This window comes from Archocentrus centrarchus, unplaced genomic scaffold (assembly GCF_007364275.1).
Source record: "Archocentrus centrarchus isolate MPI-CPG fArcCen1 unplaced genomic scaffold, fArcCen1 scaffold_64_ctg1, whole genome shotgun sequence".
Classification (NCBI taxonomy): domain Eukaryota; kingdom Metazoa; phylum Chordata; class Actinopteri; order Cichliformes; family Cichlidae; genus Archocentrus; species Archocentrus centrarchus.
The window spans coordinates 83,075-95,247 of record NW_022060281.1 but is presented as its reverse complement, the minus strand read 5'-3'; the positions used below and the strand labels follow the sequence as shown (position 1 = coordinate 95,247).

The window sequence follows — 12,173 nt, the reverse complement described above, 5'->3', positions numbered from 1 at the left end:
GAAACCTGTTCTTTAAACCTGCAAATAGGTAGAAAACGCCTGTTTAACGGCTGCAGACAGAAGTCTCCTTGGATGGCTGTTCTGGAACGTACTTTCATTGTATACTTGTGTACAATGATAATAAAGTTGAATCTAATCTAAAGTGATGCCGTTAACAGGTAAATGCTGTTGGTGCTTCAGTGTCAAACCAAGAACCTGCGAGCGCAGCCTGTAAAAGCTGCCCGGCTTATAAACATCTGCATAACCTGCTAATAACCCTAACTTTATGTCCCTGCTCTCAGGCGAAGGTAAACTTTCAGGTTTCTGTAAGCGAACGATCACCTGTGAGCAAAGACGTGTTTACAGCAGAATCAGACCTGAACACAGATTCTGATGTTTCTGTGTTCGTATGTTTAATATTCTTTATTTAATATTCTTGGTTCTATCAGCAGATCCACTGCAGTTAACAGGACTTTCAAAGTGGTTTAATAGAAACAAATGACCTCTGCATTATTTTACCACCTTATTATAAACTGATTAGAGCTTCAACCATGTGACTGAACTGTTTCAGCCTCAAAATAATTGATATTGAAAATTTAAATGAACATTTTGCCACCAGCATGTCAGTGATTCCAAAGGACTTCACAGATTTCATAACTGTGGAGTCAAATTAGGTATGAATAATTGTGGCATCCTGCTGGTATTTGGACCAACTACTGAATTTCTGGCACTGTCACATCCTGTTTCTCTCGTGGTGTTTATGGTGTGTGTGTGTGTGCGTGTGTGCGTGTGTGTGTGTGTGTGTGTGTGTGTGTGCGTGTGTGTGCGCGTGTGTGTGTGTTTATGTGTGTGTGTGTGTGTGTGTGTGTGTGTGCGTGTGCGTGTGTGTGCGCGTGTGTGTGTGTGTGTGTGTGTGTGTGTGTGGCAGTGAGGAGTTGATTAGCTCTTCCAAAAGTCTACCTGACTGTAACCTCAGTTTGATCCATGATCCAAAGGAGAAAAACAGGTCGGGAAATTAGACAAATGGGAAGCATATAAATTCCAGGTGAGTCAGCACCTGTTCCACTGGTTGCCATTTAAACCTTTGAGGTTACAAAGATGCACTGAGATCCTTTTGCACCGTGCAGCTTGATGGGCATGCTTCCCCAGCTTTTCAATGATCCACCATCACCCTGATTGTGTTGGTGTCCGGGATAGGAGGCACGTATAGATGAACCTGAATGCAGTGAGAAGGACACTAATACAAATAAAACTAGAGAAAAGTCAGAAGGCATAAGGAGGGAGATGTTTCCATCACCTGCTGAATCGTTCACTTTCTGGGGGTTGTCTTGTTGCCTCTCCAGTTCACCTGTGAAGTCTCTGATTTGCTCCAAAGCAGCTGAAATGGATTCATAGTGGTTTATATTTAACAGGACTGATTGATACAGCTGAACATTAACTGACTTTAATGTTTTAAGCAGTGTGAGTTCAAACATATGGTAAGTTTGATTGCTCATGTTTTGGTACTGCTGTTCATCACGTGTTTGCTCTCCCAGGTCTTTGGTCTTGGCTCCTGTCACAGGGGACGTGTCCACCGGGGGACTGAGGGAGGGTGCAGTGCAGTTGTAACATGGGGTGTAATATTCACCGTGCAGGGCCCCTCCTGCCCAAAGGGGCGCTGCTGGTCCTGCTTTCACTCAGCTGCATGGTGTCCTCTTCTCTGGCAGACAGTACGTTGCTTTTTCATCATCCAACAACTCTCAAAGCTTCATGAATATTTTAACACAAAGTGAATTTTGGGCTTTAATTTGTGCAGTGTTCTGTGGATCAGCTGATTCAGAGGTTATTTTCATTTAAAAGGACAGAAATCTAAAGTTGAACTTGACATTCTTAATTGTTGGACTTCAAATGAAGCTCTGAACTGTAGAGCTTAAGCATCTGTTTGCTTCATGGAATCAGTTAAAGTAGAATACAGAATAGATTTCATTTACATTCATGGATTCCAGCAAACAGCAAACTTAGGTGCAGAGTTCAGGCAGCGATCCATCAACCTCTGAGTCTGGTTGTTGATCAGAGTGATGGACAGAAAGTGCTTGAAGATACTTGTGACCTCTGTGAGCCCTCAGAGTGTCGGGGGCAGCCGGGAAGCACCGCCCTGCTGAGACAGCGTCAGGGACCTCACCTACAGTAATTTAACTGTACCTCAACCCCTCCTGCTCCCAGCTGACTGGCTGTGCTCCATCCTTCGAAGCACCAGTTGTGCTGTTCTCTTTTCTTTTGTGGTGTTGGTTTTTGTCCAGTATCACTCTGAAGTCTAACTTGTTTTTGCACTTCTGTATTTTATTTTTCTTTTTATGGTCTGGAAAATTCATCTTTACTCTGCTTCCAGTTTGATTGGCTCAAATCAAATACTGACTGTACTGGATTATCCACAGACATGTACTGACATAATTATTTGTTTGAAAGAAACTGGTTAATTAAATGTAAGAGAATGTATATTCTCTTCTATGAATAACTGTCACAAAGAGAAACTAATATGTGCAGCATGATTCATCACTTTCCTGGTGGTACACCTGTTATCTGGGATATCCTGCTGTGGAATTCTGCTCTGTTACACCTATAATTACTATACATTATTATTATAATTACCTATAATAACTGCATCTGTGTGTGTCAGACAGCTGCTGGATAATAGATAAAAACAAATGTATTTGATATAGAAATGTACCCTGAGGATTTTATTTTAGATATGTGCATGAGTAGGGGCTACAATATATCTTATAGAAAATTCTGGCTGGTCTGGGGTCAGCCTGTGGCTCATGTTCAGTGTGAGCACATAAAGAAAAAGCCTTCAACATGACAGAGAGCTCTGCAGCAGAGCCACAGGGACACAGCCAAACCTGATGCTGTGTCCTGGTTTGAGCGTTGCTGCAGGATGACGGGGATTCCTGGTGTCCTGGTCAATCACACACTCTGCTGTCACATGCACAGTGATGATAACTTCATAACTTCTCCCGTCACTCTGAACCTCTGCGCCTGGCAGTAACTTATTTCTCTTGTTCTACCTCCTTCACATCATCTTCATCAGGCTTGCCACGTTTCATCAACTCTCCCAAGGATCAGACGGGCGTCTCGGGTGGAACTGCTTCATTTGTGTGCCAGGCCACCGGAGAGCCAACGCCCAGGATCAGCTGGATGAAGAAAGGCAAGAAGATCAGCTCCCAGCGATTTGAGGTGGACACTCATGCATGACTTTCACATCTCAGAGCATGTCCAATCACAACATGTGACAAATGTTTACTGAGGTGGGGCTCAGACTGCTTTAATAACCTCATATTTGTTCAGAAATATGAATTTAGTTACTCTGACATCAGTTGTGTGTAAGCTGTGAGATGGACTGGATCAAATCTTGTAATGAAGCAAACATGTTTTTATTAAAGAAAAAGAGGCCTAAAATAACTTCCCTCCTCTTTGCTTTGCCTCTCTGAGGTGACTGAATTTGAAGATGGGTCGGGCTCCGTACTGCGGATCCAGCCACTGCGTGAATCCAGAGATGAGCCTTTTACGAGTGCACGGCCAGTAACAGTGTTGGAGAGGTCAGCACCAGTGCCAGACTCAGAGTGCTTCAGGGTGAGATGGGTCCTCTTTGAGTCGTCTCTCCATCAGACTTCACTGCCGTCCTGTTTTCAACTCTGTTCCTGCTGCTGGCAGTGTCACAGAGGAGCTCATCTTCATTTAAAACATGATAATGAGAACTCACACGGTTGATGATAATACACAGTGAGCTCTGTATTTATTTCTATTACTCTTAATACTTAATACTAAACCCTATAGTACTAAACTATAAGGTTCAAGAATAAATACAATGCCTGCACTCGCTGATCAGGTACAAAAATAAAAAGGCAGCAAAGTCCAAACTGTATCAAATACAGCAACACACACACACACACAACACACACACACACACACACACACACACACACACACACACACACACACACACACACACACACACGCACACACAGTTCAATATTTTATTGCCATGTCGACTTATCGACTGACAAACACTCTGTGTGATGCAATAGATAAATAAACGCCTGAAAAAAATTAATAAATAAAAGTCGAGACCATGAAACAGAATAAATACTAAAACAGTAAAACTAAAACTCCTGTAAAGGGAATAGCAGCATCAAAGTGAAATCATATATAAGTATTGCTTATAGAACAGTTCAAGTTGTTTTGCTTAAAATATCTGTGAGGTGTTGAGGAGTCGGGCAGCCTGAGTCAGAGTTACTTAGCACCGTTTCAGGATCTGGTCACTTTTGTGTTGATGCTGCTCAAGGATTTTCTGTGAGGGGAGAAAGTTCAAAAGGCCGTTAGCCTGGTGGGAGGGGCCTTTAAGCTCAGCAGGCACTTCCTGTCCAACCTGTCCTCATAAACTCAGTGACTGGGACTTCACACTCCTTAATTTTGGATGCAGCGTGGACCACCATGTTCAGCTGCCTCTCCTCCTCTGCAGACACAGACGCTTACAGCAGAAGTCTCCACAGCTCCTCAATAAACTGCACCAAGCTCCTGTTGGCCACACCACACTGATGCACTTTCTTTAAAGCCTCCAATGGCAGCAGAAACAGGTCCTCTGCCTCCCACCTGTTTTCAAGGCCACTTTTCATTTGGCTGTATTTGGGGGGTCGGGGCAGTTTAAATGTTATTGTAAAAAGTGCTGAACGATGTTTTTAAAATCTGGCTGATCACTGATCAATGATCATTGGCAATACAGGAAAACTGGTTAGTGTGCAGATCTTGACCTGCGCGCAGCTGTTTGCACTGCAGTATAAGTGGTGGGAGTGCTATTGCCGGCGGGCCATTAATCGCATCCAAATGAAATTATCTTGAGGGCTGAAAGTAATTATTTTGCAGGCCTGTGGGCCTTGAGTCTGACAGATGTGCTCCAGATGTTGCAGAATAGAGTGCCGGCTATTTGCGCCTGCATGCAGACTGATATGTTCTAGGCTGATAGTGGAGAGGTGTCTACATACCAAGCATTCAAATATTTTCATGATAGCTGGTGTTAATGCTACAGGTTGTTCGGGCAGCTCGGGTTAGATTTCTAACAATCACAGTTGATTTAAAACATGTTGGAACTTTCTGCTCAGCCAGGAAGCAGGTCACAGAGCAGACAAAAAAGAGGCAGCATGTCAGTAAATGTAACGCGAGCAGTTTAAGAACAAGCTGAAAATCAGACCAATCATGTTTTTACTACAGGAGGATTTTTATGAGACATCTGATTAGATTCCTTTTTATTAATAAGTTTAACCAGCAGTCTTATTCCCAACCTAATCCAAATCAGTAGCAGATCTATAGCATTATTTCTATAGTATTACTCAGTAGTATCTTCTGCTCTTGCAGTAGTCTGATTACTCTGTGGGCTGTAGCCCTCTAATGTATTTGCTCTCTTATTGAGTTGATTGGTCTGTCCATCTGTGGAGCTCTCAGGGTCTGTGGCTGTAGTAAATCTGCCTTTTGCAATTTTTCAGAGAACAACATCCCTCTTGGTTTTCCTTCCATTGATGTGGGCCCCCAGCTTAAAGTGGTTGAAAAGAACAGAACAGCCACAATGCTGTGTACTGCCAGTGGAGACCCGCAGCCAGAGATCTCGTGGTTCAAGGACATGCTTCCTGTGAATATCAGCAGCAGCAACGGGCGCATCAAACAGCTTCGCTAGGTCCACTTTAATTTGATCTGATTTAATATGTTGAAGGTTTTATGGCATATTGATAATATTTCATACAACCACAAAAGTCATTTTGCACACGAGGATATTCTGATTCTTTGTTTTTGTGTGATTTCATTTGTGCATGTTTATCATAAATGGTGAATGGATTCGTTTTATGACACTTTCTTCTCTGGTCGAGCACTCAAAGCACTTTATCCATGTTTGCATTTTTTTTTTTTGTTTTACATCTAAGCTCTTTCTAACCTTCACACTCCAATGAACACATCAGGTTCAGTATCTTGCCCAAAGACACTTTGGCATGCAGGCTCGAGCAGCCAGAATTGAACCACCAACCTTCCAATTAGTAGATGACCTGCTCTTCCTTCTGAGCTACAGCTTCTCATAAACGGAGGCTGTGGGTCCCTTTTATGGGAGCCACAGCTTCCTCAACTGCACCAAAGAATAGACAATTAAATGTGGATTGTTAAACATTAGGTCTCTCTCTTCCAAGTCCCTATTAGTAAATGATTTAATAATTGATCAAACGTATTGATTTATTCTGCCTTACAGAAACCTGGTTACAGCAGGATGAATATGTTAGTTTAAATGAATCAACACCCCCGAGTCACAGTAACTGTCAGAATGCTCGAAGCACAGGTCGAGGAGGAGGAGTAGCAGCAATCTTCAATTCCAGCTTATTAATTAATCAAAGACCCAGACAAAGTTTTCATTCTTTTGAAAGCCTGACTCTTAGTCTTGTCCATCCTAATTGGGAAAATCAAAAACCTGTTTTATTTGTTATTATCTATCGTCCACCTGGTCCTTACTCAGAGTTTCTGTCCTATTTCTCAGACTTTTTATCTGATTTAGTGCTCAGTTCAGATAAAATAATTATAGTGGTGATTTTAAACATCCATGTAGATGCTGAGATGACAGCCTCAACACTGCATTTAATCTATTGTTAGGTTCAATTGGCTTCTCTCAAAATGTAAAGGAGCCCACCCACCACTTTAATCATACTCTGGATCTTGTCCTGACATATGGCATAGAAACTGAAGACTTAACAGTATTCCCTGAAAGCCCCCTCCTGTCTGATCATTTCTTAGTAACATTTACATTTACTTTAATGGATTACACAGCAGTGGGGAATAAGTTTTATTACAGTAGAAGTCTTTGTGAAAGTGCTGTAACTAAGTTTAAGGATCTAATTCCTTCATTGTTATGCTCTTCAGTGCCAACACAGTGCAGAGCAGCTACCTAAACTCTGCTCCCAGTGAGGTCGATTATCTCGTCAATAGTTTTACATCCTCACTGCGTATAACTTTGGATACTGTGGCTCCTCTGAAAGGAAAGCTTCAAATCAGAAGTGCCTGACTTCCGTGGTATAATTCACAAACGCACAGCTTAAGCAGATAACCCGAAAGCTGGAGAGGGAATGGCGTCTCACTAAATTAGAAGATGCTCATTTAGCCTGGAAAACGAGTTTGTTGCTCTATAAAAAAAAGCCCTCCGTAAAGCTAGGACATCGTACTATTCATCATTAATTGAAGAAAATAAGAACAACCCCAGGTTTCTTTTCAGCACTGTAGCCAGGCTGACAAAGAGTCAGAGCTCTGTAGAGCCGAGTATTCCTTTCACTTTAACTAGTAGTGACTTCATGGATTTCTTTACAAATAAAATTTTAGACATTAGAGAAAAATTATTCATCACCATCTCAAAGACCAGCAATCCTGTGGTAATTGAGATGAATTGAATTAATTACTTTTCATTCAAATGCAGCTCCATTGCATTTAGGATTTTTTTTCATTTTAATGTGTTTATTCTGCAGCATAAACTCGGCCTTTATCACACAGTCTCTTTGAATTATTATTTATTTTAATGTGACTATGATGGGTTTGATTTGTGACTGACCCAGAGTCATTTTTCCTCTTTAAAGCAAAAGGTTTTATAAACCTGCCAGACCTGCTAAATGCTTTTTATTGCTTTAAGTATTTCTTTGTGAAGCTGTTTCTGAGCATGAACAGGGAGGTCACTGAACTATCACAGCCACTAATGGACTGATCCTCCACACAGGAGCTCTGCAGATGGAGAACAGTGAGGATTTGGATCAGGGAAATATGAATGTGTCGCTGTGAACAGCGTTGGGACCCGATACTCTGCTCCTGCCAATCTCTACGTACGCGGTAAAGTCAAATGTCTCAGTCATTTGTGGAGCGTGTTGAGAATTCACCTTTATACTGATATCTACTGTCACTATTTTATATCACGTAATAAAAGTATATTAGTCACACACACACTCAATTAATGAACGCTGTAGGCTTTAATATTACTGGGGTGAAGGAAAGGTCTGTTATAGCTGATGCTCACATGTACTCAAGGCCTTGGTGGGAGGCAGGGAACATCTCTCCTTCACATGACTCTTGTAACCCCATGGTTGTATTTCTGTAAAGTCTTATGACAGATACGCTCCAAAAATGGAGTTCCTTAGGCCTTCCCTGTGTTTTTGTAACATGAATTAGGGGGGAGATAAAATCTGGCTAAGTGGGCACTAGAAGCGTTATCTTACCAGAGGTTTTAAGAGAAAGAAGATCTTTCATTATGACACCTGCACTGTCGTAAACCAATGAGATACCCTGATTTCTTTAGCCCGCGTGGGACAAGAGTTGGCAGAGCCTCAACAGGTGATTGGTTGGGGTTCAGGTTTCCTGGGCTGAGACTTTGTGTAAATTAGGAGGGGTCAAAGGCAAGTGGGCAGTTATCATGTTTAATATAGAAATGTTTGCCACTCTTTGTCTCACACTTACTTTGTTTGCTTTATCTTTCCGGTCCTCTCTTTTTCCTTTTTCCTGTTTCTGCATCTTTCTCTGTTTCTCTCTTTTCTTCTTCTCTCTCTGTCGCTCTGTGTGTATCTCAGTCTTAACTATGTTACTGTCGGGCTCCTGGGTGGCTTAGTGGTGAAGCCGGCGACCTCATACACATGCCGTGTTGCGGTGTGGGCGGCGCGGGTTTGCGTCCCGGCCTGTTTGCCCGCGTGTCTTCCCCTGTATCTTTCCCCCATTTCCTGTCTCTCTCCACTGTCGACAAAAGCCGCTGTGGGCAAAAAAAAAAAAAAAAACTATGTTACTGTCTTTGTGTTGTGTGTAACTAATATGTTTAATAAACAGCCTGCACCAGAACCTGCTCATAACAGTGATTTTTTGGAAACTCTGGATTTAATTGGGTTTGACTCTTTGAACAAAAGGAACATGGAGACCTTAAGAAATATCACCAACAAGTTAATCATTAATATCATTCTGTTATCTCATGAAATCATGCAGCCTTTAAACTCTCCCCTTAAATGCCCCGTACACCCCCGGTATGGTATGATTTGAGCCCTTCTGTTGACTCCTGTTACGTCCTTATTCTTTTCATTTCCTTAGTCCGAAGAGTCCCGCCCAGATTCTCCACTTTACCCTCCAACCAGGAGGTGATAGCAGGCGGCAGTGTCACCCTAACATGTGTGGCAGTGGGCTCACCGATGCCTTATATCAAGTGGACCAGGGGCCTGGTGGACCTGACTCCAGAAGAAGATAGGCCCTTGGGGCACAATCAGCTGGAGCTCACCAACATTCGAGAATCAGCTAACTACACGTGTGTGGCCGTGTCTTCTGTGGGCATGATTGAAGCTACGGCTCAGGTGACTGTCAAAGGTGAGAGCTGTTTTCACAGCAGTGCTTCTGTTTCTCTGTGAGGCTCCACAGCAGTGTGGATTCTGCTGTTTTAAGCAGAATCAGCCACATTTAAATGTCTCTGAGTGTTTTTGTCCTCAGTGCATCAGAGCATATGTTACTGATGCTGAGGAGGAAAAGATGAACATGTTCTGGTTTCAGTCTGTTTTTAGGACCTTCATGAAGGCTTGTATGTTCTTCTTTCAGCATGTTGGTTTGTTTTTGGTCTGTGTGTGTGTGACTGTAACCACCTCTGTGTTTGCATCATTGTGACTGTGTCATCTATCAGTTTATTGATTTCACTTACAAGCCTACTGATGGTTACACTAAATGTCAGTGATGATGAATCACAACAGTCTGGACCAGCTTCTTTGAATGAAGCCATGATGCAGACCCTCTGTTTGTCTGCAGTCAACACAGCAGAGCAGTTTTCTTGGATGGTCAATGATGGCCACAGATCATTCCTAATAATCAGAGCTAACACTTTGCTTCTGCCTCCCCAGCCTTACCAAAGCCCCCCACCTCACTCATGGTGACTGAGACCACAGCCACCAGTGTCACTCTCACGTGGGACTCTGGAGACCCAGAACCTGTCTCCTCCTACACGATCCAATACAGAGCCAAATCCTCTGACAGGGACTTCCAGGATGTGGAAGGTGTGACTACCAATCAGTACAGGATTGATGGACTTACTCCACACTCTGAGTATGAGTTTCACATCATGGCTGTCAACAACATCGGCCGCGGGCCTCCCAGCGACCCCGTGGAGACACGCACTGCTGAAGAGGAGCCCTCCTCACCACCTGTGCATGTCTAAGCTATCATAAGTCAGACGTAGCTGCTGCAGCCAGATCAGTGGTGTGTCTGTAACAGGAAAAACATTGTATGTAGTATTAAAAGATCTGCATGCATGTGTCTGTGCTTTAAGCATTCATGTCAGTAAGACTGGAAAAGGCCTGATGTATTAATAAAGTTTGGCTTATTTGAAACCAGGAAGGAAAGTCATCAAAAATCCCAGGTTATCAATAATAATAACCGCCTTTGTTATGGAGCGGACTCAGGATTAAGCCCAAATCCTGCTTCGTAGAGCAGACCTCTGTTATATCTGACTCTGTTTCTTAGGTTCAGTACAAAGAGTATGCTGTTTGGGTCATCAGGTTTAAGGAGAGCTAAAAATGAAACAACAAAAATAATGATGATAAAGGAAAAAAGCCTCTGAGTGAAGATGAAACATCCTGTAACAACAAGAACTTTGTGGAAGAGCAACAGAAGGCAGATCATCAGGAAGAACTCATAAAAGTTCCTTGAACTGAAAAAGAAAAGTAGAATAAAAAAATTAGTGAAGAAACAGATTGAAGCATTGAGGTCAATATTGAGCTTCTTCCAAAAACCAAACAGAAAATCAGAGTTTGGTGAGAAAATGCTGAACAAATAAAACCATCAATGACTGCAAAGGACCAGAAAACAAAGTTATTCCAGTTCATCCTGAGAGGAAGATGAACTCCTGACGCAGTTTAAATAATTCATCCACAGTTGGAGATTTGACTCAAATATTTTTCTCTTGAGAATATTTAAAAACATAAATGAGAAAAGATCCTGATTGACACTGAAACTGAACTAAAATTCAACAGATTTTAAACATAAAAATCAATTTAAAAGTCTAAGACAAAAATTACAATTAAAGGAAGTGATGGGGGAGCAGCTCCCTGCTGTGTGTGGCCTCAGCCATGTTTCCTCCTCTGGTCCAGTTCTCCTGGAAAAGACAGAAGAAGAACGGCGGGCTGGAGGAGCTGCCCCCTGCTGAGGGAGAGCAGCTGGAGCTCAGAGAGTCGGGACGCAGCGCCTCCATCTTACTGATCCCTCAGAACAGCACATGGAAATACAGCTGCTCCGTCAAGCACGAGGGGGGCACAGTGGAGGCCCAAACACAAGAAGGTAATGAAGGCTCGCTGACTGTGTTCAGCTTCAGGGATTCAGCTTCATGTGGAGATGCTGTCAAAGAGAGCAGAGGAGCAGAGGACTGACATTTGTCACTGCAGCTCCAAACATTTGACTCCTTTTGTGTTTCAGAGCTTCCAGCTCCAGCAGCCTCCTGTCCTCCAGAGAGAGAGCCAGCAGACCTGCCAGCTCTGCAGCCAGCTGACTGTAAGATCACCTGCTGCCTCTCTGCATGGACAGCTCCAATGTCCAATGAGGGAGCTGGAACAACTTTAGGGACTCAGTCTCAAAGTTGTTCCACTCATTCATATCTTCATCAAACAAGCTCTGAGAAAGCCACTGTACACTAGCTGCTCAGCACCAAACAGCACACAGACCATAATATGTCAGAGATCAGTTTGTTAGCTGCTTGTGGAGTTCTTCTGCCCCCAAGTGGACACAAACACAAATCAATGCATTCATCCACTTGAAGAAGAAGCTGTGACTGTTTCTATTTGGACTTTTTCTCCTTCATCTCACAGGAATAACCCCACTGTGTGTGTGTGTGTGTGTGTGTGTCCTTCAGGGTCCTTCCAGTCTCAGTGCAGGGTGAAGCTGCTCTGCCTGCTGTCCACAGTGCTGATAGTGAAGAGTCTGGTGTACTGCTGTGGACTCTCTCTGCTGATGATCCTCAGAAACAAGGGAGCGTCCACCAACTGCACACATGCTGACTGACTGTTTTCTGCTCGCCTTTTCTCACCATCAAATCTCATCCATTCATCTCATTCATCACTTTGATCACCATTCACACATCTGAGATCTTTGTCTTACTCTCAGCTCATATCCACATGTTTGTGTTACTGAGTCTGTAGTGT

At 43.0% G+C, this 12,173-nt stretch overlaps 2 pseudogenes; both read left to right on the top strand.

Moving 5' to 3' along the window:
• The first annotated feature begins 1,587 nt into the window (after window positions 1-1,587).
• On the top strand, window positions 1,588-5,683 carry LOC115777672 (receptor-type tyrosine-protein phosphatase F-like; annotated as a pseudogene).
• A 2,075-nt stretch (window positions 5,684-7,758) lies between these two features.
• On the top strand, window positions 7,759-10,208 carry LOC115777675 (receptor-type tyrosine-protein phosphatase F-like; annotated as a pseudogene).
• The last annotated feature ends 1,965 nt before the right edge of the window (window positions 10,209-12,173 follow it).